The sequence below is a fragment of the Barbatula barbatula genome, assembly GCF_947034865.1.
Source record: "Barbatula barbatula genome assembly, chromosome: 21".
Taxonomy (NCBI): Eukaryota; Metazoa; Chordata; class Actinopteri; order Cypriniformes; family Nemacheilidae; genus Barbatula; species Barbatula barbatula.
In genome coordinates, this window is record NC_136784.1 from 17,107,289 (window position 1) to 17,132,225 (window position 24,937).

General features: G+C 41.7%; 1 protein-coding gene across 2 annotated transcripts in view; it reads left to right on the top strand.

Moving 5' to 3' along the window:
* The first annotated feature begins 16,669 nt into the window (after positions 1-16,669).
* The window catches only part of sema4ab (sema domain, immunoglobulin domain (Ig), transmembrane domain (TM) and short cytoplasmic domain, (semaphorin) 4Ab), an 89,750-nt gene continuing 81,482 nt past the window's right edge, over positions 16,670-24,937 (top strand). The window contains exon 1 of one of the 2 annotated variants that reach the window (XM_079485665.1): positions 16,670-17,118. The gene's annotated coding sequence lies outside the window, so the exon portion shown is untranslated. Of the gene's footprint in view, positions 17,119-17,975; positions 18,193-24,937 lie in introns of those variants that run through there. The other variant, XM_079485664.1, reaches the window with a different exon arrangement.

Sequence of the window (24,937 nt, forward strand, 5' to 3'; positions counted from 1 at the left end):
ATACAATTATATCTGTATTGAGGGACAGGCACTACAATGGTTTAGATCTTACTTGTCAGACAGATATCAATTTGTCCATTTAAATGGGGAATCATCAAATCTAACGCAAGTAAATTATGGATTACCTCAGGGATCGGTTCTGGGACCCGTGCTGTTCTCAATATACATGCTGCCCCTCGGAAACATTATTAAAAAACATGGAATTAGCTTCCATTGCTATGCAGATGATACTCAGAGACTATATATCTCATCAAGACCAGATGATTCCTCCCAGCTATCCAAATTGGCAGAGTGCATTGAAGATATAAAACATTGGATGACCTGTAATTTCCTTCTTTTAAATTCTAATAAAACAGAAATATTACTTATCGGACCAAAGACACGCAAACCGAATATTTGTGATTATAAACTGCAAGTTGAAGGATGTACTGTTACTCCAACTAATACTGTAAAAGATTTAGGCGTTATTGTCATGAATCACAGAGGGAGAGAACCCAAGTGCAGGCAGACACAGGGATGACGGGGTTAACAGAGATTTTATTATACAATAAACACAAAACAAAAACCCACAAGGGGGTAAAACAAGACAAGATAAGATAAGATCACGACACAGACTAACTAAACTGAGAAAACAAACACTAAGGACAAGACTAGACTAACTCACCAAGACCAGAACTAGAGACAGGATGCACGGATAAGCAATACAAGGGTTACAGACGAGGACCGCATACAAGGTACAATGTACACAGGTACAGCATACAAGTATAACGAACGAGCACAAGACAATAGACAAGAGGGCATTTTATAGGGAGACTAACAAAGGAGATAACAATGGGCAGGTGTGGGTACTGAAATACTCAGGGAAGGTTAACGAGACAAAAGGGCAGGAAACACTGACGAGACACGAGAAAGCACATGGCAAGTCAGAATCAAAACAAAGCCATGTCTTTCTCACACAAAACCTAAGGCTATGCCATGACTCCGCTGCAAGACTAAGAATAAACATGACATGATGGCGGAATCATGACAGTTATATTAGACAGCAACCGGTCATGTCATGAAAACAGCCTTTTTCCACCTAAGAAATGTTCCCAAATTATGAAATATTCTATGTGTTGCTGACGCAGAGAATCTTATTAATGCATTTATGACCTCAAGACTTGCCTACTGTAATGCGGTGCTTAGTGGTTGTCCTGCATCATCAATAAACAAATTACAGTTAGTTCAGAATGCAGCTGCCAGAGTTCTAACCAGGGGTCCGTTCTTCGTACGTCGCTTATTACATCCGAGATCAAAAGACACATCCAAGATAATATCATCGTGCTAATCATGATCCGGCTAATTGGGTTCTTCGAATACACCTGTTGTTTATGATATGTATCGCTGGATTGAGTTATCTGAGATCATTGCGCGTTCTTGCGTTTGTTTAAAAGGGGATATGTATCGATACTAGAAACAATGATCAGCAACGCTGTGATTGGCTGTTCAGCATGGCTAAAGAACACGCCCAGTTTTTCTCACAAGCAGAACAAGAGCTTTTAATGGAAGGTTATGCCGAATTTGAACGTTTAATTCAAAATAATTAAATGCATAAGTGGTGTCCATGTCAGATGTTTCTATCACTTTCTACAGTATTTATTTTAGCATTTTTTATTTATTTCATATTTTACATATTTATTTACAAATGTCAGAGCCACCACGGACCCAGTAGAACATGGGAACAAGTAAAAGTGAAGTACAAGAATATTCTTCAAAATGGTAGCCTTCACTTCTTATACAGTCCTTATTTTAAAAGCCACTGTTAAATGACGTGTCTATTTATGACAGCCACCAAGAAAAAGGCTGAAAGATTACAGGTGGTGGTCCTGCACCCCCACAATATATCCAACAGGAGAGCTGGCCCTTGGGTTGAATTCCAACCGAGGGCATCCCTGGGGGCAGCTCTTCCTCAAAGCCAGGGACCAGTAGCAGCAACACCTACATTACTGTTAGGCTAAATGAGCTTTTATTTCTCTTAGTATACTGTAAAATGGTTTGTTGCTGCATTAAATGAATTTGGTACAGTCATTTCAAATGTTTGTGAAAGTGAAAACTAATAAACTTTTAGTTCATATAAAATATGTTGCCATGAGTTATTGATCACATTATTTTTTTACAGTGTAGTTAATTGTAATGACATTATTCCCCCCCCCAAGAGTGCAACACTTTGTAATACCCATTTATTTCCATTGCACGTCCTGTGAAGAAATCCTCTGAGATGACTGTACTTTGTAGGAAGAACCTGTAAGTGCATAAATAACTTGACTATAATTTGTATATACTTGTGTACCTATTCTTTCTGTCTGCAACATCAGTTGCAGGAGTCCACACCTAGAGAAAGGTCTACAGAAAAGCTCACAGAACAGTCTGCGCAAAGAACTGCTGATACAGAAGTGGGCAGTGTTTTACTTTAGTCTTTTGTTGCATGAGGCATGTTTTGACCCTTTTTTTCACAAAATTACACAGGGTGACATCCGTTCCCTATATAAGCGGCATCTTTAACCAAAAATAGAGTATTTTGAGGTGAAAAAAGAGAAATTAGAGGAGAAATTGAACTCGACAACTTGAAAGAGAGAAAAATTGCACTGGAGATAGAGTTGCTTCAGAGTAAGTGCTAATACACTATTTCACAAATAGTAGTTTTGCTGACTTTCCATAACTATCTCTTATTGCAAGCAAAATATGACTTGCTGGCTTTTTTTTATAAATAATCTTTTAAATAAAACTCAAGAAACTAAGCATATTTGTCTTGTCTTTTATTCAGTAAAAAATGGTGTTCCACAATTCTGTCCCGTGCAGCTCTGCCACTAGGTTGGTTCAAGTGCACTGGCTGGAGGTCATCATCAGGGTACACCCCCACCACAGAGGTCCTCTCCTTTCTGATAGTGGCAATGTTATGCAATATGGCATATGGAACAATTATGTCACAGGACCTGTCAGGTGCAACCCTCAGACTTTTCAGACACTGAAATCTTCCCTTTAGTTGCCCAAAGGTCATTTCAATGCGTGCCCTTGTCCTGGCTAGAGCTGCATTGTAACGGGTTTGTGGTCCAGGGTTTGGCTCAGGGAAGGCCGTCATAAAATACTGCCTGCAGGCATAGCCCCTGTCTCCAAGCAGGATCCCGTCACAATCCCCTGTATAATGGAAAAATGCAGTTCTGTTAGGCTCAGCATAATACTGTGTATAATACTGTGAGCTTGAAATGTATGTTCCCTTACCATGTTCAAATAATGTGCATAAATGTGACTCTCTGAAAATCCTTGAGTCATGCACTGATCCTGGCCATTTTGCTTCCACATTGGTGACATGGAGCATAGAGTCACACACCATCTAAGAGATTTTAGTCAGTCAACTGCATACTTTTTGATTTCATTACTTTTTTTCCCATGTAATAATCTGGAATATTATAAATTGTAATTGTAATTTACCTGCACATTTACACTATGAACGCCCTTTCGCTTCACAAAATCCCCATCATTGGGGCCTGGGGGGGCCTTGATGGGGACATGTGTCCAGTCTATGGCACAAATCACGTTAGGAAAGCCTGAAGGACACATACTGTTATTCATACTTATTGGCATGGTCATGATTGCATGTCATTAAGAATTATAAATGTACCTGCAATAGCTAGAAAATCCAGCTTTACAACCTGTGGTCTTAAGTGGCTTAGAAATACAATAAAAACCCCTAAAAACTGCTTGAGCGCCAGGTAAAGTTTGAGAATGCACACAGTCTGTGCTGTTGTTAAAGCCCGGCTCCTCCGTGTTAAACACGTAATGTGTGGTTCCAACAAATGAATGATGTAAATAAAACCCTTACGAGAAAAACGGTATCTCTCAACAATGACGCTATCGAGCTGCGCTAAATGATCCTGTCTATTAATTCTAAAAGCTCTGCAAATTATTCTTGCACCTTCCGCAACAGGTTGCTGTCGTAAAAATGGACAAGACATGGCTGCGACAGACTTACCTATGTCCTCCGCTTATAAAGCCGCAATCTAATCCTGTTTACATGAAGTAAGCCTGCTCCCGAGCAGGTTCAAGCTTACGGACCTGTTGCTATGACAGCAAGTCCAGGATGAGCATCCAAGAACCGAACAATCCAAGATCATGCCAAATCGTCAACAATCAAATCCAGCTAACCGAGTTAGCGACGTACGAAGAACGGGCCCCTGGTCCAGAAAATACGATCACATAACCCCAATTTGATCACATAACCCCAATATGATCACATAACCTCCACAGAATTTATCAGCGTTGGTTTGGTTCCGATCGGGCAAAAATCCAGAGACTATTATTTTTGTGTAAATGCAAATTAGCGGGGAAATTTGCATACCGGAAATGAAATCGTGGCTATACGTTTTTTAAGTTTTGAGCCAATGATTACAATGATATAAAACACTTGGGTGTGTGACAAACGGTTTAGGCGTAATGAGCGTAAAGGCGTTTTTCATCGCTGTAGCGCCCCCTATGGTCCGACATGGCTGGCTCCGAGTATCTGAGTAGCGAGCAAGACTACTAGCATCTGACCAAGTCTCAGCTTTGTCGGCCTTACGGTTTGGGCTGTACGATCATTTTTACGGCGGAAAAATAATAATAAGTGTTTAGAGTTATGGGAGAGGGAAGCAAATAGATGTGACCATGTTTTTAAAGAAAAGGCTTTGGAAGAACTGTCACTGCCGTGTCATACACCCCCACCGCCCATTGTACCCTGTTTCGCATGAATATAATGATTTAACCCCTCTGTCTCCTTTATCACCATCTATGACGTGTTACAAACACCAACCGGAGGATGATTGTCTCACCGAAGTCTGAACCCGATCCCAGACCCGATCGAGGCAGCTCCAGTGCCCCACCAGTGTCTCCACCAGCACGAGTGCCAACTCCACCACAGCCTGTGGTGCATCAAAAGCAAGAAAGAGCGCATCCAGCACCGAAGTACAAAGAACTTTTGACCTTTTGCAAAATATTCTCACCTTCAACGAGACAATTAGAGAGACTGTTGAATGTCAAACTGAATCCATCTGACCTAAGAAAGCTAGAGGGTAAATGGCCTGTGGAGGGTTATAGAAGGGAACATGTCAACTGGTCGCATGCAGACAATGCCGAGGTGAGGAGGATTTTGTAAGAATTCTTAGAAGGACTAAAAACTAAGTTTCCCAAATCTCTGAACCTGGACAAAATCGCTAATTGCGGTGCAATTCGCACGAATGAGGCGATTGAGCGTTCGCGTGATCCGCGCGAGTTGAAAAATCTGAACTTTGGCGAAAATTTTCGCAGCCAATCAGGAGCTTTTTCTAGTTGGGCCGTGATTATTTACATTTAGTCATTTAGCAGACGCGCTTTTATCCAAAGCGACTAACAAAGAGTTCGAGGAGCAAGCGATAGCCTATGTCATACAAAGAGCAAAAGTACTTATACAAAGTTAGTGTCATGATTCTGCCTTCTCTTGTCTTGGTTTTCTGGTCTAGAGGCAGAATCATGACGGACCCACGTGTTTTATGTGGAGAGAAACATATTATTGTCAATCAGGACATAATATGCGTTCTCTCCTGTCTCGTCATTTGGCCCCGCCCCTCTCGTTTCTAGTATAGCTTTCCTCCTGTGTCTCATTACCCACACCTGCCCATCGTTATATCCTTTGTTCGTCTCCCTATTTAAATCCCTTGTATTCTCTGTCCTGTGCTCGTTTGTTGTCATACTTGTCGGTAACTGTGCTCTGTGTAACTGCTCTGAGGATTTGTCCCTACGCTGTGTCCCAGCGTTAGCGTCCTTTTGGTTACCCCCCGTGAGTTTTTCATCCTTTTGTTGCTGTCTTTGTTATCCCCTGTATTTTACCCCCTTGTGGGTTTTTGTTTTTCTTTTTACTTTATTAAAATCTGTTACCCCGAATTACTGCCTGCATTTGGGTTCTCTTCACTACCTGTTCCGTGACAGAACAAACGAGCCAAGACTGAACCCAGCAGCAGCATGGACACTGGCCGGTCTAGCTTGGCCCGCCGCCTCTGCAGCCTTCGCCAGGGAAGTGAGACTGTGGATGATTATGTGGAGAGGTTCCTGGACATCGCAGGACAGGGCGTCTTCGGGGAGGAGGAGCTGGCGGTGCTGTTTAACACCGGTCTCAGAGAGCCACTCTCTCGATCGGAGATGAGGGCGATGAGGCCGTTGGACTTCGACGCTGTGTGGGATGCCGCCACAGGTCGTTCGTGGTCCACGACCTCATCGAACTCCTTTGACTCATCTCCGCTGGTTGCGATACCAGAGAGTGGTCCTCTGCAGATCAGGAATGTGGGCATCGCCATGCACCACTCCCCAACCTCTGCAGCCTCTCCACAACCGCCCAGTCTCACTGGCAAGCGAGGGAGACGGGAATCCTGGGGGTCCTCGTTTGAGACCTCCAATCCCGAGCCACTCATCCCATTCTCTTCATTCCTGCAGCCGGCCTCCAGGCGGGGGGCTCGGCTGAAGAAGAGGCAACGGAGGGCGGCTCGGAGGGCGGCTCGAAGGGTGGTCCCGTCGAGCCCGGTGGTCCCGTCAATCCCGGTGGTCCCGTCAAGTCCGGTGGTCCCGGTGGTCCCGTCAAGTCCGGTGGTCCCGTCAAGTCCGGTGGTCCCGTCAAGTCCGGTGGTCCTGTCAAGTCCGGTGGTCCCGTCTAGTCCGGTGGTCCCAAGTCCGGTGGTCCCTCCTGCACCCAGTCCGTCTCAGCCGGCCCTCCAACCTACAACCCAGTCAGCTCAGCCCCAGCCGGCCTTCCAGCCGGCGTCTCAGCCCCAGCCGGCGTCTCAGCCCCAGCCGGTCTTCCAGCCGGCGTCAAGTCCTGCCCTGCCGGCTTTCCAGCTGGTGTCTCAGCCGGCCTTCCAACCGGCCTTCCAGTCGGTGTCTCAGCCGGCCTTCCACCCGGCCTTCCAGCCGGTGTCTCAGCCGGCCTTCCAACCGGCCTTCCAGCCGGCCTTCCAGCCGGCCTTTCAGCAGGCCTTTCAGCCGGCCTTCCAGCAGGCCTTCCAGCAGGCCTTCCAGCCGGCCTTTCAGCCGGCCTTTCAGCCGGTGTCACAGCAGGGGACTCCTAGAGCCTCTATGACTCCCCCTAAGACTGTTCCACCCAATCCATTCCCTTTTGGACTGCCCCCTAGGCAATCTTGTTTGCCTCCACCCCCCCTCCCATGTTTGTTATTTTTATTGTCTCACCCCAACCCGTTTGTGATTATTTCTTGTATGCCCCTAGTCATGTTTGCAATGTTCTGTTGGTTTATGTCTGTTACCCAGTCTGTCTTGTCTTGTTAGTTACTCCCCTGGTGAACGCCAGGAGTCGTTCATTAAGGGGGGGGGGATTCTGTCATGATTCTGCCTTCTCTTGTCTTGGTTTTCTGGTCTAGAGGCAGAATCATGACGGACCCACGTGTTTTATGTGGAGAGAAACATATTATTGTCAATCAGGACATAATATGCGTTCTCTCCTGTCTCGTCATTTGGCCCCGCCCCTCTCGTTTCTAGTATAGCTTTCCTCCTGTGTCTCATTACCCACACCTGCCCATCGTTATATCCTTTGTTCGTCTCCCTATTTAAATCCCTTGTATTCTCTGTCCTGTGCTCGTTTGTTGTCATACTTGTCGGTAACTGTGCTCTGTGTAACTGCTCTGAGGATTTGTCCCTACGCTGTGTCCCAGCGTTAGCGTCCTTTTGGTTACCCGCCGTGAGTTTTTCATCCTTTTGTTGCTGTCTTTGTTATCCCCTGTATTTTACCCCCTTGTGGGTTTTTGTTTTTCTTTTTACTTTATTAAAATCTGTTACCCCAAATTACTGCCTGCATTTGGGTTCTCTTCACTACCTGTTCCGTGACAGTTAGTTTCAACAAAAGCTAGACCAAAACATGTTGAGAGAAGTGTTAGTGTAAGTTTTTTTTATTTTTATTATTTGTCTGTCAGGTATTCGCCGAAGATGTGCGTTATTTGGAAGAAATTATGACTTAGCAAGTGGGCGCTCAAAGGTGGTCTCGCCCGGGGTGCAATTCAATGTAGAACCGCCACTGCTCCCACGGCAAAAAGGGGTGTCCAAGGAGTGGCAACTCCAACCATAGGCCCATCACAATGGCATCCACATGGCTCTTCGCAATGGTGGTGCTGACTCAATCGACAGGAGGAGCGGCGCTGCTGGTGCTCGCAAAGGCAATCAACTGTTCGAGTCGGGACGCATTGAACTCCGAGAAATGAGAGATTATAGAATTTTGTTTCTGTGCAACCCTATATTCCGAGGTTTTATAAAATGGTAATTCTGCTAGGTACTGGGGAACAAATATGTATTTGTGTAGAGGTACGTGTACCTCAGGTGATGTGGTGGATAAGGCAATCAATTTTGAAAAATGTGGGCCATTATGTCCCCTGGGACGGCCAAATAAAAAGGGAAAAGAGAAAGTTTTCGACTAGCTCTAACTCAGAAACATTTAATTACGAGGGAACAGGAGCAATTTCACAAATAACAGTGGAAATATGGAAAGTGACGAAGGTTTATGCAGGTGATGAAGGTTTAAGCAGGTCAGTATATTTGTGTATGTGGTCGGGGAGAGAAAGGGAAGGACACCGGTCAGAAGGTTCAGATATCAGTGCAGCCAAGGAATTTCAGGCCACAATGCGGGCAGAAAAAGAGGCAGAAGTAGAGGCTAGAACGTGGATAGACCCAGGAGAGACAAAAGTAGACATAAGAAAGGCAATATACCTATGCAAAGGCAATAAGGCATGTGCATTGGCACTGATGCAAAAGAAAGAGGTTGGAGTGAATGACAGTTGTTGGTGGTGTATGTGACTCGAGCAGGCATGGAGAGTCAGTCCTCTGAGATTAGAGGACCAGAAGAGGCTGAAGGGTCAATTACCCTGCAAAGTCACAACCCTGTTGACAGTTGCAAACAGCACCAACAAGGCCGAAGAAAAGACAGAGTGCAGAGAACCAGGTGGTAAGTAAAGTACAGACTTGAACGGTTTGGAAATAGGGAATTAGGATTGCAGAGAAGGTTAGTTTTAGATATGCTCACCGCAGAGAAAGGCGGTGTATGCAAAATGCTCGGGGTCAGTTGTTGTTTCTACATTCCGGATTATGCTGATAATGTAACAGACATTATAAAGCACATGAAGAATGCCATCAGGAAGCCGGATTATATGACTAAACAGCCTGTTGAAGTGGTGGAATTGCCAAGGTTGGGGAGTGGGGCTCAAGCAGGTGGTGTTGCCGATTCTTGTAGGGTTGTTGTTGGTTATGATTATGTTATCATAATTCACTATGTTTAATTCACTGTTTTAAGAACTGTTTAGATAAAGAATGAAACCTGGAAGAGAAGCCATTTTACAAGGTCAAAGTATAAAGATTTTGGTTATCATATATGATAAAAGGGGGGAATGTAATGGAAATTTTCTTGCTGTATCTGTCTATATGTTTATGAAGTGTTTATCTATGTTTTCTTTAAAATGTTATCATGTTTTTCTCTATACGCGTCATACCACTCTGCCTTTGCCCTCGAGCAGGGGCCAAGATGTTCTGTTTGGAATTACGGGCATCACTTCTCGTAAACCAGCTCGGGATTCTTGCTGGGGGGCAAAGGGAGAGGGTGTCACGTTTGAATCAAATATATACTCTGTGTGCAGGAGGAAAGAGTGCCTTTTCTCTGCACCATGCTCATTGCTTATGATGCAGATTAAACGGCAATAAATACTTTGCAAAGTACTTCCATTTTTCTCTGTGTGTCGCGTTTTTCAAAAGTTGACTCACCTAGTTTAAGGAATAAGAAAATTCTACAACATACTTTATCAACGTTAACCAATAGGTCCGATAGGAAGTCTGCGAACTCTTTCAGAAAATCAGTATAGGGATCAGGGGGTCTATACACCGTAGCCAATGTAAAAGAAAGCAATGTTTTTTTACTTTTGTTAGGAATAATTATGTTCAACGCAAGCACTTCAAATGATTTAAATTTATGCTCTGTTCTCTAAGTTACAGTAAGAAAGTTTCTAAATATTGTAGCGACACCGCCACCCCGACCAACCGGACGTGGCTCATGCATATAACAGTACCTTGGTGGGGTACAATCATTTAGACCGGAATAATCATTTGGTTTAAAACAGGTCTCGGTAAGACAGAATATTTAAAAACTGTTGTCCGTGATCATTTCATTTACAATAACTGCCTTTGATTTTAGTGATCTAATATTAAGCAGGCCGAACTTTTTTGAATTGGTTTTGGTTGTTTATTACATTGTCTTCAGGTTTAATCACGATCAGATTTTACCTCTGACTTTTGCCAAAATAATTACTTATTTAGACACATACAGTCTCTATATATTTGGAAACAGTAACATTTATAGCAGTTGAGGAGCACAGACTATGGTTAAAGTTTTGACTTACCTGAGAGAGACATAGTCAACAGGTGCGTAGCGCATTCGCGATGTTGTCGGACAGGAGAACCGCTGATGCTGCAGGCCGTCAGGGCGGAAGAGCCTAGGTCGCTCCCAGAACAGATCAAAATGATTAACAAAGAGCAGCTTCTGTTCAATACACCATGACATCAACAATTGATTAAGCGAAAACTTAACTGAACTGTAAACTAAACTTACAGAAGCTATTATAACCGCAGCAGCCACCCCCACAGGGGCCTGTGCTTCCAACTAGTGCTCTGCGGCAGTAGAGACCACCCAACAAAAAGCCAGTATGGCTACAGCGACCATTCCCCCCCCGCAGGGGTCCATGCTTCCAACTAGTGCTCTGCCGCAGCAGACACCACCCGACATTAAGCCAGTATCGCCGCAGTGACCAACCCAGCAGGGCCCCGTGCTTCTTCCAGCGCCCAGTCACAGCAGAAGCTACTCCTCCAGAAGAACACACTAACTTCCCACCACCACCTAAGCACCCATGCCCAACCAGGTTCAGCAAGCTCGGAGCCCACTCCCCGGACAGGATGCATGCCACTGTAACTAAGTGCACAGATGGGAGAAGTGTTGGCTAATGCACTACAACAATATTTTTAAGAAGCTGTTCTGTATTTAAACAGAAAAATTGCATGTTGTCTAGCTAAGGCATTTATTAATTTAATCATGTTATTAGCCCAGCCTCTAAACTGTTAAGCCCCCCCCCTCAGCACCCCCAAGAAAAACGTCCTGGCACCGCCCCTAAAGGAACAAGTATTGAGTTCAGATACAGTAAATACTTTCAATATACTTTCTGTATATACCGCAGGCAAACAATTCACGAAAAATGTTTAAATTATTGGTCTTATGAAGTATTCAAATTTGTTGAGAATTGGTTGGTTTTTGTTAAATGTGAGCCAAAATCTTCACAATTAAAAGAACCAAACACTTAGCTATTTCAGTCTGTGTGCATTGAATTTATTAAATACACGAGTTTCACAATTTGAATTGAATTACTGAAAAAATTTACTTTTCCATGACATTCTGATACACCTGTATGTAATTAATGTTTTTATTATTTGCTATTGAGAGCACGTGTAAGAATTATTCTACATTCATATTTTTTTCTCAGTACTATTTTCACATAATTACAATGCATATGCATTATTTGTACTAGGCTACTGGACAAATAACTGAACATTCCTTTTTTACCATCTCAACGGAAATTGGATTAGTAATTCAATTAAATCGCTTTCCTGCTGTCATGATGATCCATAAAAGTGAAGGAAGGCGGCGGGAACCGGCGAACATTTAACAAACTTTAATCAAAAATGATTAAACAAACAATAAACACGGATGTAAAGATGTCCTCCCAATGTCCTCCATTAGATGCGTGACCGGTGTTGTGCCAAGAAATGCACCCCTGCCAGTTTATGCACCCCTACAATAGCTCGGCTGTCCGATTGGCTGGTTCTAACCCCTCCCCACACCTAATCCTTACCCTAACCATTGTGGGGAGGGAGGGTGCATAATCTGGCAGGGGTGCATTTCTCGGCATTACACCGGTGCGTGCACAGCTGATTCCAACTATCACTCATGCCACCGGCCCTGCCTCACAGCTCTCGTCCCGCCTTCCTCACCACACCCGCTGATTCTCCTTCACAACTCCTTCCTGGTGGAACATTCTTCCTAATGTGGTCCGGTCAACCACATCTCTCACAACCAAAAAACTACTTAAAACCCACATCTTCTGTGAATACTTGACAGACAAAAGAGAAAAAAAGATTAAAAAAGTACACTAACCCTCTCTTCCCACAACAGGTAGTGGTCTAGCTTTTGTTAAAATTAGTAACTTTGTATTAGCACCTATTGTGCTGCTCTTTTATGACATATCGCTTAATGCTCCCCAAACTCTTTGTAAGTCGCTTTGGATAAAAGCGTCTGCTAAATGACTAAATGTAGATTGGTTGTCAGTACCAATGTAAAATAATCTATAAAAACTACTATATTCGTTGTTGTCATGACCTGCTCCGAAACTCAAGGGTAGAAGATCTAAATGCAGCTTTAATACACAAAAATGTAGAGGCAATGGTCAGGGCAAGCACAAAACAAGCACAAACGGTAGGCTACAATAGGCAGTGCTCGAAGCAGGCAGCAGAGGTTCAGAAACGATAAACAATTCAAAATCAAATGCAGCATGAATCAACAAACAAGACTTCACAATGACTGACTGAATGAACCGAGTGTAATAGAGACAGGTGCAAGAGATAGGGAAATGTAGCTCAGTGGTAAGAGCATTGTGTTAACAACGCAAGGTTGTGGGTTCCCAGGGGATTGCAGATACTTATGTATAAATGTATAGGATAATGCAATGTAAGTCGCTTTGGATAAAAGCGTCTGCATAATGCCTAAATGTAAATGTATGTAAAATGTATATGGCAGTCCTGATGGATGTGGAGAGTGCACTCTAGTGGACTTGAGGGGGCATTGCGGCTGGTGAATAGGAAACATTCGCATTTGTGTTAAATTGGGAATGTGTGTTGGGTAAAAAGCAAATAGGCCTACATGATCATGCAGAAATGCTGCTGTTTCCTGCATATAAACAGAATAATGGTTTATTAATTCCAATAATTTGTTATTTACAAGGGAAGAACAGAAACGCTATGACTCCAGTAAAAGATGGTTAGACTTTTTAAAAATGTATTGTCACAAGGAACTTTTAAAACCCAGGCTTGACAAGCATTATTTAGGCTTAATAATTGTGTAGAGAGGTAGATGAAATGCACATTATTAGAATAGACTACAGCTCGTTCACTTTAGTTCAGTTTACTGCTGGAATTGTTTTACCGAATTTATAAAATAACGTCTTTTAATTTCTGAAATTGTATAACATGATGACAGAAAAATCTATTTCCCCAGTAATAATACACCTTTTTTTAGTCGACGTGTAAATTAAATTAATTTGATCTAATTTGTTCGATTATTCAAATTAAACTCAGAAACAATCTCAACATGATATGTTTTATTCTCGACTAATACTTCCACGTGTGGTTATTTGATTGTTTTGCTTGTTCTACCGTAGGCTATATCGTAAACCATTCAAATGTGTTAAGAAATGTAAACGTGATTGTGGTTTTAATGCCGAAAAAGCTCAGCTCAGACAATTCTATGAGTTAAGTGGGCTTCTGCCCTAGCAGTTATAGACTGCGGTCAGGCCAGACTCCACTTTGAAAATGACGGTCAAGCCAGCCCTCACGTAGGTTTTCTTGCGCGCATACATGACAGATTACGGTAAGGGCGCAGAAGGACAAATTTCAAAATTAATGCGGTTTCACACTATCAATTGATAGTGTGTTACCGGTTGCAAGTGATGTTGCTAGGGCAACGAGCAATGTTAAATGTTAAAGGGTTGATATGCAGTTTCTATAATGTTGTGGGTGATTTCTAGGCCGTTGAAAATGTATTTTGGCGGTTACAACAGTGTTGCTATGCAGTTTGTGTGGCGTTCTTGGTGGTTGCTAGGCCGTTGCAGAAGCATTTCGGTGGTTGGTATTGTTATTATTTGTTATATAGACTGTTTTTCCTGTATGTTCAGAAAACTACCTGTTTTGTAAAACTTATTTAATCTCAGAATCATAGTACACCATCTTAGATTGTCCATCATACGATATCAGGACTTGCGAAACTGCTTTTATTTTGAAGGTTGTCCTCTCACGGTCTTACCGTAATCTCTCTCTATATGCGCGCACAAAAAACAACGTGGGGCTGGCTTGACTGTCATTTACAAAGTGGAGGCTGGCCTGACCGTTTATGGCAGCAGCAGAGCTTAGCGGCCAATGCCGCGTCTGGGTATTAATTATGTCTATTCAATTCAATTCAATTCAATTTTATTTATATAGCGCCTTTCACAATTTGCATTGTTCCAAAGCAGCTTTACAGGGGAAAAACGAAAAACCCAAGAAAGGGTAAAACACACTACATGGTGTTTTATATAATAAATCCAATTATTCTAGTAAAATAATATCTAATGTCAGCATCTCCTGGTGGTTTATTTAGCATATTTGCATTAAGTGAATGCTTGGCTGAAAAGATGCGTTTTTAATCTAGATTTAAATTGGGCGAGTGTGTCTGATCCTCGAATAATATCAGGAAGGCTATTCCAGAGTTTAGGTGCTACATATGAGAAAGCTCGACCCCCTTTGGTGGATTTAGTTATTCTAGGTATTATCAAAAGTCCTGCGTTTTGAGATCTTAGAGAGCGTGATGGGTTGTAGTATGATAGAAGCTCTGTTAGGTAGGTAGGGGCTAAACCCTTTAAGGCTTTATAAGTGATTAAAAGAACTTTAAAGTCAATACGATACTTAATGGGTAGCCAGTGAAGGGTTGATAAAATTGGGGTTATGTGATCATATTTTCTGGTCCTGGTTAGAACTCTGGCAGCTGCATTCTGAACTAACTGTAGTTTGTTTATTGATGATGCAGGACAACCACTAAGTAGCGCATTACAGTAGTCAAGTCTTGAGGTCATAAATGCATGAATAAGCTTCTCTGCGTCAGCAACACACAGAATATTTCGTAACTTGGCAACATTTCTTAGGTGGAAAAAGGCTGTTTTTGTGACATTTGAGATGTGATTTCGAAATGACAGGTTGCTGTCTAATATAACGCCTAGATCTTTTACTGTATTTGTTGGAGTAACAGTACATCCTTCAACTTGCAGTTTATAATCAGAAATATTTGGTTTGCGTGTCTTAGGTCCGATAAGTAATATTTCTGTTTTATTAGAATTTAAAAGAAGGAAATTATAGGTCATCCAATGTTTTATATCTTCAATGCACTCTGCCAATTTGGGTAGCTGGGAGGAATCATCTGGTCTTGATGAGATATATAGCTGAGTATCATCTGCATAGCAATGGAAGCTAATTCCATGTTTTTTAATAATGTTTCCAAGGGGAAGCATGTATATGGAGAACAGCACGGGTCCCAGAACCGATCCCTGAGGTAATCCATAATTTACTTGCGTTAAATAGGATGATTCCCCATTTAGATGGACAAATTGATGTCTGTCTGACAAGTAAGATCTAAACCATTGTAGTGCCTGTCCCTCAATACCGGTATAATTGTGTAAGCGATCTAGAAGTATGTTATGGTCTACGGTATCAAACGCAGCACTAAGGTCAAGCAGGACCAGGAGTGAGATGTGACCTTTATCTGATGCTATAAGCAGGTCGTTTGTAATTTTAACGAGCGCAGTTTCAGTGCTATGATGAGATCTAAAGCCTGACTGAAATTTTTCGTGCATGTCGTTATTTTGTAAGAAAGAGCACAACTGAGTGCACACTACTTTTTCTAGAATTTTAGACAGGTATGGGAGATTTGAAATCGGTCTATAGTTTCCTAGTTCATTTGGATCTAAGTTTGGTTTCTTGATTAGAGGCTTAATGACGGCCATCTTAAAGGGACCTGGGACATGGCCTAGATTAATTGACGAGTTAATAATGTTATAGATGGGCTCAATTGCAACAGGTAGTAACTCTTTTAATAATTTAGTTGGTATGGGGTCTAGTAAGCAAGTTGTAGGTTTAGAGGTTGCGATAAGTTGAATTAAATCTTCCTGTTTTATAGTTGAAAAACGCTGGAGCCTTTCTTTTGGAGCGATGGTTGGTGCTAATTCATAGGACAGATTTGGAGGTTGAGTTTTTACAATTTTGTCACGAATGTTTTTGATTTTCTCTGTAAAAAATTTCATGAATTCATTGCTACCAAGGTGCGGCGGAATAACAAGGTCAGGTGGTGTCTGTTTATTTGTTAATTTAGCAACTGTGCTAAATAGAAACCTTGGATTGTTTTTGTTGGTTTCTATGAGGTTACGAAGGTGCTCTGCCTTTGCTGCTTTTAGTGCCTTTTTATAACAATTTGCACTCTCTTTCCATGCCATTTTAAAGACTTCTAATTGCCATTTTATCCATTTTTATCCATGTCTATGATATGATTATAATGGTTGCAGTCTAAAAAGTTTCAATGTTTTTTGTTTCCAACACTGTTTTGAAATCCCATTGTTTTGTAAGTGAGAAAAAATGTTAAGAACACCAATCTATATGAAATTAGTTTTAGCGACATGACACAATTGACAAATTAACAGTGTGGACATTGTTTGGAAGCGCGCAAGCAACAGTTCTATTTTCGAGGTCGGTGCTGCTAAGCCATAATCTTCTTTGCTCTTATTAGTAATCTTACTGGCCGGTTGCAGTCCTGTTTGTTGTGTTCTTTAGTGACCTCTTCAATCAACACTGTCAAACTGACGAAATTCTTGGTGATTATAAACCACTTTCATAAATTGCCCTGCATATGTTTTTGAAGTTCTGCAGTATTTCAAAGAGGTGAAATGTAGTAGCTAATCACCTAGGTTCTCAAGTGAATAATGAGATCTACATTTAGACTGCTTAATTCAACACGAAATACAAAGACGGAACAGGTGCAATGACTGCGAAAACTTCTTAGGAACGAGTTGTGTTACATGGCGGCCAAATTAAATTTTATTCGCTCGGGATACGGCAAGCATTGTGCTGTGGCATGATCGCATGACAACACCTATTTTGCTGGATACGGCATGGTATTTGGGATGCCTCTTGAAGAAAGGGAGAAACTAAAGTCACTTACGTCAAATAGCCTAAACGTTGCCTTCCAAAAGCTGGGTAAGTTCACTTATTTACATTTGAAACCATATGGTTAATACTGTATCAACACATGCATTGGAGTGTATAAGAAAACAAGTAGGCCTATAATTGAAAATTGCATGGGTGTTGAATTTAGTAGACTACCTGTTTCGTTGTTTATACACATGAGTGTATGAATTCTTGATTTGGTGATCTTGATTTAAAATTAAATCACAATACATAGGCGACATACAAACAACTTTCCTAATGTTTCACACTAAACACTTTTTAAATATTGCCAAAAGGAATAGGCCTTTCTCTACCAACGTTTTTATCAAACTTAATAAAAAAATAAATACAGTGTATGAGTGCAGAACATGTACATGTAATTTATATTACAATATTATACTTTTTTATAATTGTTATTAACCACTTCTTCACTGTAGCCAGAACCGAGAATCATGCTCAAATGCAGCAATTATTTAAAACTGTGGTAACACTTTACAATTAGGTGCTATTTGTTAACAATTAATTAATGCATTAGTTAAAATGAAAAAAGAAAGGTACAGTAAGGTATTAGTGTTATTTTCAGCATTTACTAACATATGATTAAAATCAAACTTTGTCACTAATAACATTAGTCAATGCTCCTTGAACTAACATGAATAACTGTATTGACATGAACCAACATTAACAAGGAATAATAAACAAAATTGGTAATTGTTAGCTAATGTTAGCTAATGCATTTACTCATGTTTGTAATAGCATCTTATTACCAAAGTAAAGTTTGACCAAAACTCTTAAGTTCTAAGTATTATGATAGATTAATATGGTATTGTGTTGCTCAGGGTCCAACGCGTTTGCTGCTAGATGGCGCTGTTGTACAGTATATCGCTCTCCTTGGACATAACGACGATTACAATGCTGAATACAAAAGACAGGCTGTCAGCCGTGTTAACAAGAGTACGCTACGCGACACTTGACAACAGATAAGAACGATTTCTGCCAATAAACAGAGCTCCTTGAGATTATCTTTTGTATCAAGTAGTTTCGGGGACGGGGGACCATCGTACGTTGCACAACATAACTGATCTCAGATGAGCATATACAGATGTAAGTACAGCCGTAAGTTAAAATCCACTGTTCATTCGTTACACTAGACTTAAGGCGGCGAAAACGTGGTGTCCAAAACCGCATTTGCTGTGGACGGTTATCCAAATGATTTCGTGTCGAAATACTGTTGACTTGGCTTGTATGGTATGATGGTGGGTTGATGCAACTTTCTTTCACAGTTTAAATGAACTTTGGAAACAAATACAAGGACAAAGAAAACACGTGCTTCCCATTCGTGTACTGTATGTTTTAAAGTATTTGTAGTCGGGTTGACTGTTCTGTGGGGTTTGCTGGCATTCTGATTGATTACATACAGTATTGATTCATCTGATTTTAGTTGTGGTATGTGTCTAAAGGGTGTCCTTTTGAACCCACTGTATTTTATAAAAAGTTTTAAACATAAATACATACAGTATGGGAACATATTTCTGGAAACAACAGTTCAGTAAGAAATTGTCTGTTATGTACTGGTGCAACGGTTTATACATCCCTCAACCCTTAGTCTGAAAAATATTGTCAGGTTACATATTTTTGGTTTAGGAAATAATCCGCAAGCAGAAATAAACTACCTGTATTTGTTGCTGGATTCTATTCCAATGAACAGAAATGCTTTAAATATAATGTGGCATTCTCCCAATGTGGCCTGCTCTTGTATGTTGTTTGCAATACAAACACACCTCAGAACACCACTGCCTGGTAATCATATGACCTGTAGTCATGGTAACTGTGCATGGGGATCAACGGTTTCATTGGGAGAGCATTTTTTCCTTCTTTCACTGACTCATCACTTGTTCTCTACAGGCCTGTTTGCATTCAAATGCCTTCCTCGTTTTATTCTCAGGGCATCACTGAACGCTCTTCCTGAGGTTGATCCTTTTCACCTCCTTCTGACATAAGGCTAGTTGATAGTGACTGCATTATATGTTGCATGTTTTATCTGCATTATATTATGTTTTGCATCCACGACCTGTTATCCGACAAAAACACTAATGGGTCATTCCGTGTCAACTCCAAAATATCAAATTCCACTGTAAATAGTAATCAATTAAAGTGTAGAGGGATGTAAAAATGAAAAATTTCGCTCTAAATTTTAAGCCATATCATGCCAATGGTGAACGCTCAAAACTGAAGAAAGGGCATTTTTTTGTGTTCTTTTTACAAAATGTGCATGCCTGTAATTCCATAATTGTTGGAGATACCTTAATATCCTTTTAGATTCTTGTTGTTGACTGACCTTTCTTTCGGGCACTACATTTTTAAAGCCCTATATGGCTCATGAGAAAAATGGACACATTTTCAGTCATCAAAAACCAAATGTGGCAAATTTTTCAAAAATCTGTCACGTAATTTATTTTAAAGAGGAATGTCTAAAGAATAAATAATGTTAAAACTAGAATTTTTTTTTCGTCTATCAAAACAACTGCACAAAACAACCATTTTAGTGTCTTTTTGGAACTGAGTTACTGTAAAAGATAATTGTGTTAAGGCACATTAACTTGCTCTGAATAGTTTAACTATAAGATTCTTTATTTCTTTCAGTTGTAGGGAAATTTGAATAAAGGGATGTTGTTAATTAGCGCCACATACAAAATAAATTGTTTTTTTGATGACTGAAAATGTCTACATTTTAATTGTTTTCTTATTACATTTAGATCCTCATATCTCCAGGACTGGACCATATAGGGCTTCAAAAATGTAGTTCCTAAAGAAAGGTTGACCAAGTACAAGAATCTAAAGCGACATTAAGGTATCTCTAACAGTGCCCTTTAGCCTATTTAATTTTGAGCTTTCATCATTAGCATAAAATGCATCAAGGATTGCTAAAATTAACAGACATGTATATCTGTGAATAGAGCATCTCTGTGTAAAAATAAAATTATGATGCTGGCATATTACTTTTTTTTACCTCCCTTTACACATTAATGGATTACTATTCATACATACTATTTCATATTTTTTTACATCACTCTAGATGTTTGTATTGCATCAGTAAAAATAGAAAAAACAATCGAGCTGGATTCAAAACAATCGAGCTGGATTCGAAACAATCGAAATCACGCTCACCTTCTCCAGCTACACTGACATTACCTCGCCATAGTGGCAGTGCTTGCTCTCTCGTACGAGGGTTCCCACGTCTACACATTCCTTAATCTTTTCTCAGCAAAGTACGAAATCCGTGTGGCTCAGTGAAACCAATGCCACTATTGGGGAGCACTGGACACCGAGCTACACAACAGGGTTTTCCTTGGCGTTCGCAATATTTTTGCCAGTCTGCCGCTCCGTTGCTCATAGCACCATTGCATACCCCCTAGTCACTCCCTCTCTTCCCACATGCCCAACTTCGCCTCGCCAATCCACTTCCTCCATTCCGCAATCTGCTGGATTCTCTCTATGCAATCCCCTATCTTATCCACCTACTAGACGATTTTCTAATCATCTTGCATCCCGACTCATTCCCAGCCGCGCATCTCACAACAGTCCAACAGGTTTTCACTAAGCTCGGTGTCCCCCTCGCCCCAGTCAAAACTTCAGGGCCGAGCACGTCCAATCGAATTTCCCTGCATCAATTTTCCAGGCTTCTCTGCCAAAGGAAAAAAATTACAGAACGATGTTGATCGCTTCCTTCCTTATAACTAATCCCTGCTGTTCCAAACGGGAGCTCTTGTCTGTTCTTGTGTGCATCATCCTGCAAGACCGCCCGCTAATGTCACACCTCCTCTCTCTCGGGTCCTCCGCCCATGCCCTAGACAACATGATATACCTATCCAGCTCCTGCCGTGACGAGCTGAGTTTATGGATAAAATTCCTCAGACAATGTTACAGCCTGTCCTTTTTCTACAGTGACATGGTCTCCTCCCCTGTCGATAATCGCTTGTTCACCGACGCCGCCCCGTCCGTCGGTTTCTGAGATTTTTACCATGGTCATTGGTTCGCATCCACCTGGCCCCCTCAGCTCTCCGAAATTCTCTAGTCTCTCGCATCCTCAGCACTTTTCCAGCTGTACCGACTGGTCGTCGCGGCATCCTTATAGGGAAAAAGAGTGGTCAGCTTCCAGCATAGTCGTACATTGTGACAACGAGGCAACCGTGCATTGCATCGACAAGGGCCACTCCCACTCCTCCACCTTAATGCCGTTCCTCATATGCCTCATCTGGATCTCAGCCTAAGACCAGTCTATTTTAACAGCCAAACACATTACCGGATCAAAAAATCTGATTGCTGATGCCCTTTGCTGTTTTGCCTTCCAGAAGTTCAGGCTGCTGGTGCTCGACGCAGACCCCCTGCCAACACCTGTACCTCCCTATTCGGAACTGATCTTCCAATAAACCCTCTGAAAACCCTCCTAGATGCCTCTCTCAACTCCATCATTCAAGCCATCTCCCCCAGGACCCTCCAACCATATCTCATGGCACAAGTTCGAGCCTCCACCACCTCAGCAGTCATCTCCACAGTGGGAGATCTCCCCGCCGCAGCAACCGCCTCTGCTATCACTAGTGCTTTTTCTCAAGACATGTCGCTCCAGACCGCTTCCGCAGGGGCCAATGCTCACAACTCAAGCGAAGAAGCCTGCACCGCCGTAGCGACCGCCTCCAAAGTGGCCAGCGCTTCCATCCCAAGCATAGAAGCCAGCATCGCCGCAGCGACCGCCTCGATAGAGGCCCGTGCTTCCATCTCAAGCCTAGAAGCCAGCATCGCCGCAACGAACGCCGGGTAGAGGCCCACGCTTCCATCTCAAGCGTAGAAGCCAGCAACTCCGCAGCGACCGCCTCCGCAGACCCCCTACTTCCATCTCAAGCCTAGAAGGCTGCATCACTGCAGCGATCACCTCCCCAGAGGCCCATGCTTCCATCTCAAGCGTAGAAGCCAGCATCACCAAAACATTTACCATGCCTTTGAGGGGTGTGCTCTGGGCTTGAGCCGTTCCAAGTTCGACACACTTTCCCTGACAAGAGTCGAGTGCTACGGGTTCAGATAGATCCGGCGAGTTCGGAGCCCGCTCCCTGGACAGCATGCCATATAGGCATAACCTTCATACCCACGCCATCATTATTATACCCGCATTATTGCTGTTATCTGCGCAGGTGAACTCGTGAAATGCTTGGTTGCATGCAGAGCTTTGATGTTTGTATTCACTCTGTGTTTTCTGCAAATTGAGAAAAACAGCAAGTGAGATCAGAGTGCTTGTGCAAAACTCTGCGTGATGCCTCATGCTTCTTATCATTAATTAGAAAGTTAAGACTGATCATAATATTAAATCGACCAAGCAAAATGATGTCAGTGTGGTGCGAGGCAAGAAACTTGTGACTTTAGCCGTTTTTTTACTTTTTAATATCAGAAACAGTCTATTTGTTTTGTAGCTCAACTTGTGACAAGTTATACATCTTATTTGAAAAGCATTTTAAAGGCTTAATGTGAGTCGTTGCTCTCACAATTAACATGAAGCAGCATTTAAAAGGGGATTTCTAGAGCAGTTTAAGCTTAGGAAACTATATGTACACTATAATTGATATCAGGTTTAATTAATGATCGGAAATATGTTGTTCAAGTGTGATTTTTGCCAGCGATTTTAGAAATGAATGTTGCCAGGGAATACTTTCCAGTTATCTGAAGAGATATTCAGCTCTTTGTTACTGCTCACAACAACCTCCATCATCCCCCACCTCCTACTGCAGGAAGAAATCACCCTATAACACTTCAGCGAAAATTCTAAAGAAGAAGTTGCATATTTAAAATAGATTGAAATTTAATCAGGGATTTTTACCTGAATTACTTTATAAAGTACTGTATTGATAAAGAAGATATGAAAACATTTAATTGTTTATCATTTAAACAGGAGGTCATTATAGTGTTTTAATATGTAAAATGTAATATTAAAATAATTGGATATTTTACTGTAACAAAGATCCATAAAAGTGTATAAAACAGAAATATTACTTATCGGACCAAAGACTATTTCGGATTATAACCTGCAAATTGAAGGATGGACTGTTACCCCAAAAAATACAGTAAGAGATCTAGGCGTTATATTAGACAGCAACCTGTCATTTCTAAATGACTTTTTCCACCTTATAGGATATTTCGTATTTGGCAACATTTCTGTGTTGCTGACACAGAGTAGCTTATTCCTGCATTTGTGACCTCAAGACTTGACTACTGTAATGCACTACTTAGTGGCTGTCCTGCATCATAAATAAACAATCTACAATTAGTTCAGAATGCAGCTGCCAGAGTTCTTACCAGAGGCCTATTGCACAAAACTAGGATAAGGGATTAAGCTGAGATATCTTGGTTATCCTGGCTCAATTTATCCGTGATCCGTTTGCAATAAAGCTGTATAGGGGGCGGCAGGATATGTTATGGTATAAGTTAGCATGGAGATTTATTATGTGGAGCTAGCCTGCTCCAGACCAGGCTAAATTCCAGGATCTATTTAATCTCATCCCTTAAATCAGTCAGCAGTCACCACAAACGGAAACCAATAGTTATTCCACTGCCCACTACACATTATCACATATAACTAGAACCACTGTCATTATTTGAACGTTTGTGATCATTATGTTCAATCATTTTGGATAAATGATGATTTTTAGATGTTGCTATCATTAGATAATTTACAGTTTCCCATAGACTATAAGGCTATAGGCTATATAAAATTATAGAATATTTGGGCCACAGAGGAAAAAATAGAAAATTCACAGACTTCGAGAATGAAGTCATAAAATTGTAACCCATTGTTTTAGAGGCGGGCAGTTGTTAAAATGACAGGTGTGGGGCATTTCGTGGAATTGTTCTTCAGTATGGTTTCACAAACAAGGACATGCTTAATCTTTTGGCACATCAGCATCACATTGTCATAAGTATCAGGATTGTAAAAAGAATATGCATCTTTTCCGCAGAAAAAAACAGCCTCTTAAATGTATGACTTTTTCCTTCTTCCTCAGTGTGGCCCTAATACTCTGTCGTATAAAATACACATTCCATATAAATATAAAAACACAAAACTGAAGTCATACAGTGACTCTACAAGATGGAAAGACCAGAATCAAAGCATATTATACAACAAATGGATAAATACACATTCAAAGGTCTGTATATAACACACCATTTCAACACATTCAACACATATTGGTCCCTCAGCAGCCGACCAGTGTCGTCATCAAGGAAGATTGCTGGCCATTGGTCCCAGTCCATGGCTGGTGGCACTCTGTGGGCCCTCTCCTTCCTCAGGCAGGCCACATTGTGGAGGACAGCACAAGCCACAGTAATGTCACATGCCCTCACAGGGCTGACCCTTCATTTGTGAAGGCAGTAAAAAAGTGCCTTCAGGAGGCCAAAGATCATTTAAACTCTGGCCCTGGTCCTGGCATGGGCATGGTTGTAGGCCTGCTGTGCTTCCTGGGGGTCTGTGAAAGGTGTCAGGAGAAAAGGCTGGCAGCCATACCCCCTGTCTCCCAGCAACACACCAGAGAATTCACCTGTCAACACAAAATCTCATCATCAGCCAGACATACACTCCTTATTGTGCGGCAAATTGTGGCCTTGTTCAGCTGTTCTGCATCCCCCACAGAGTACAGGAAGGCTCCACTAGCAAAAAAGGGCATGGCCACACAAACCATTTGCTGTGCGGTGCTTAATCCTGGGACCCAGCAGTCTGCCATCAACCTGTATCTTTCAAATAGATGGTCATCAGGGAAGGCCAGTGGGTCCAACCCGTCCCTGAAGACCCTCTCTCGCCTGAAGGCTC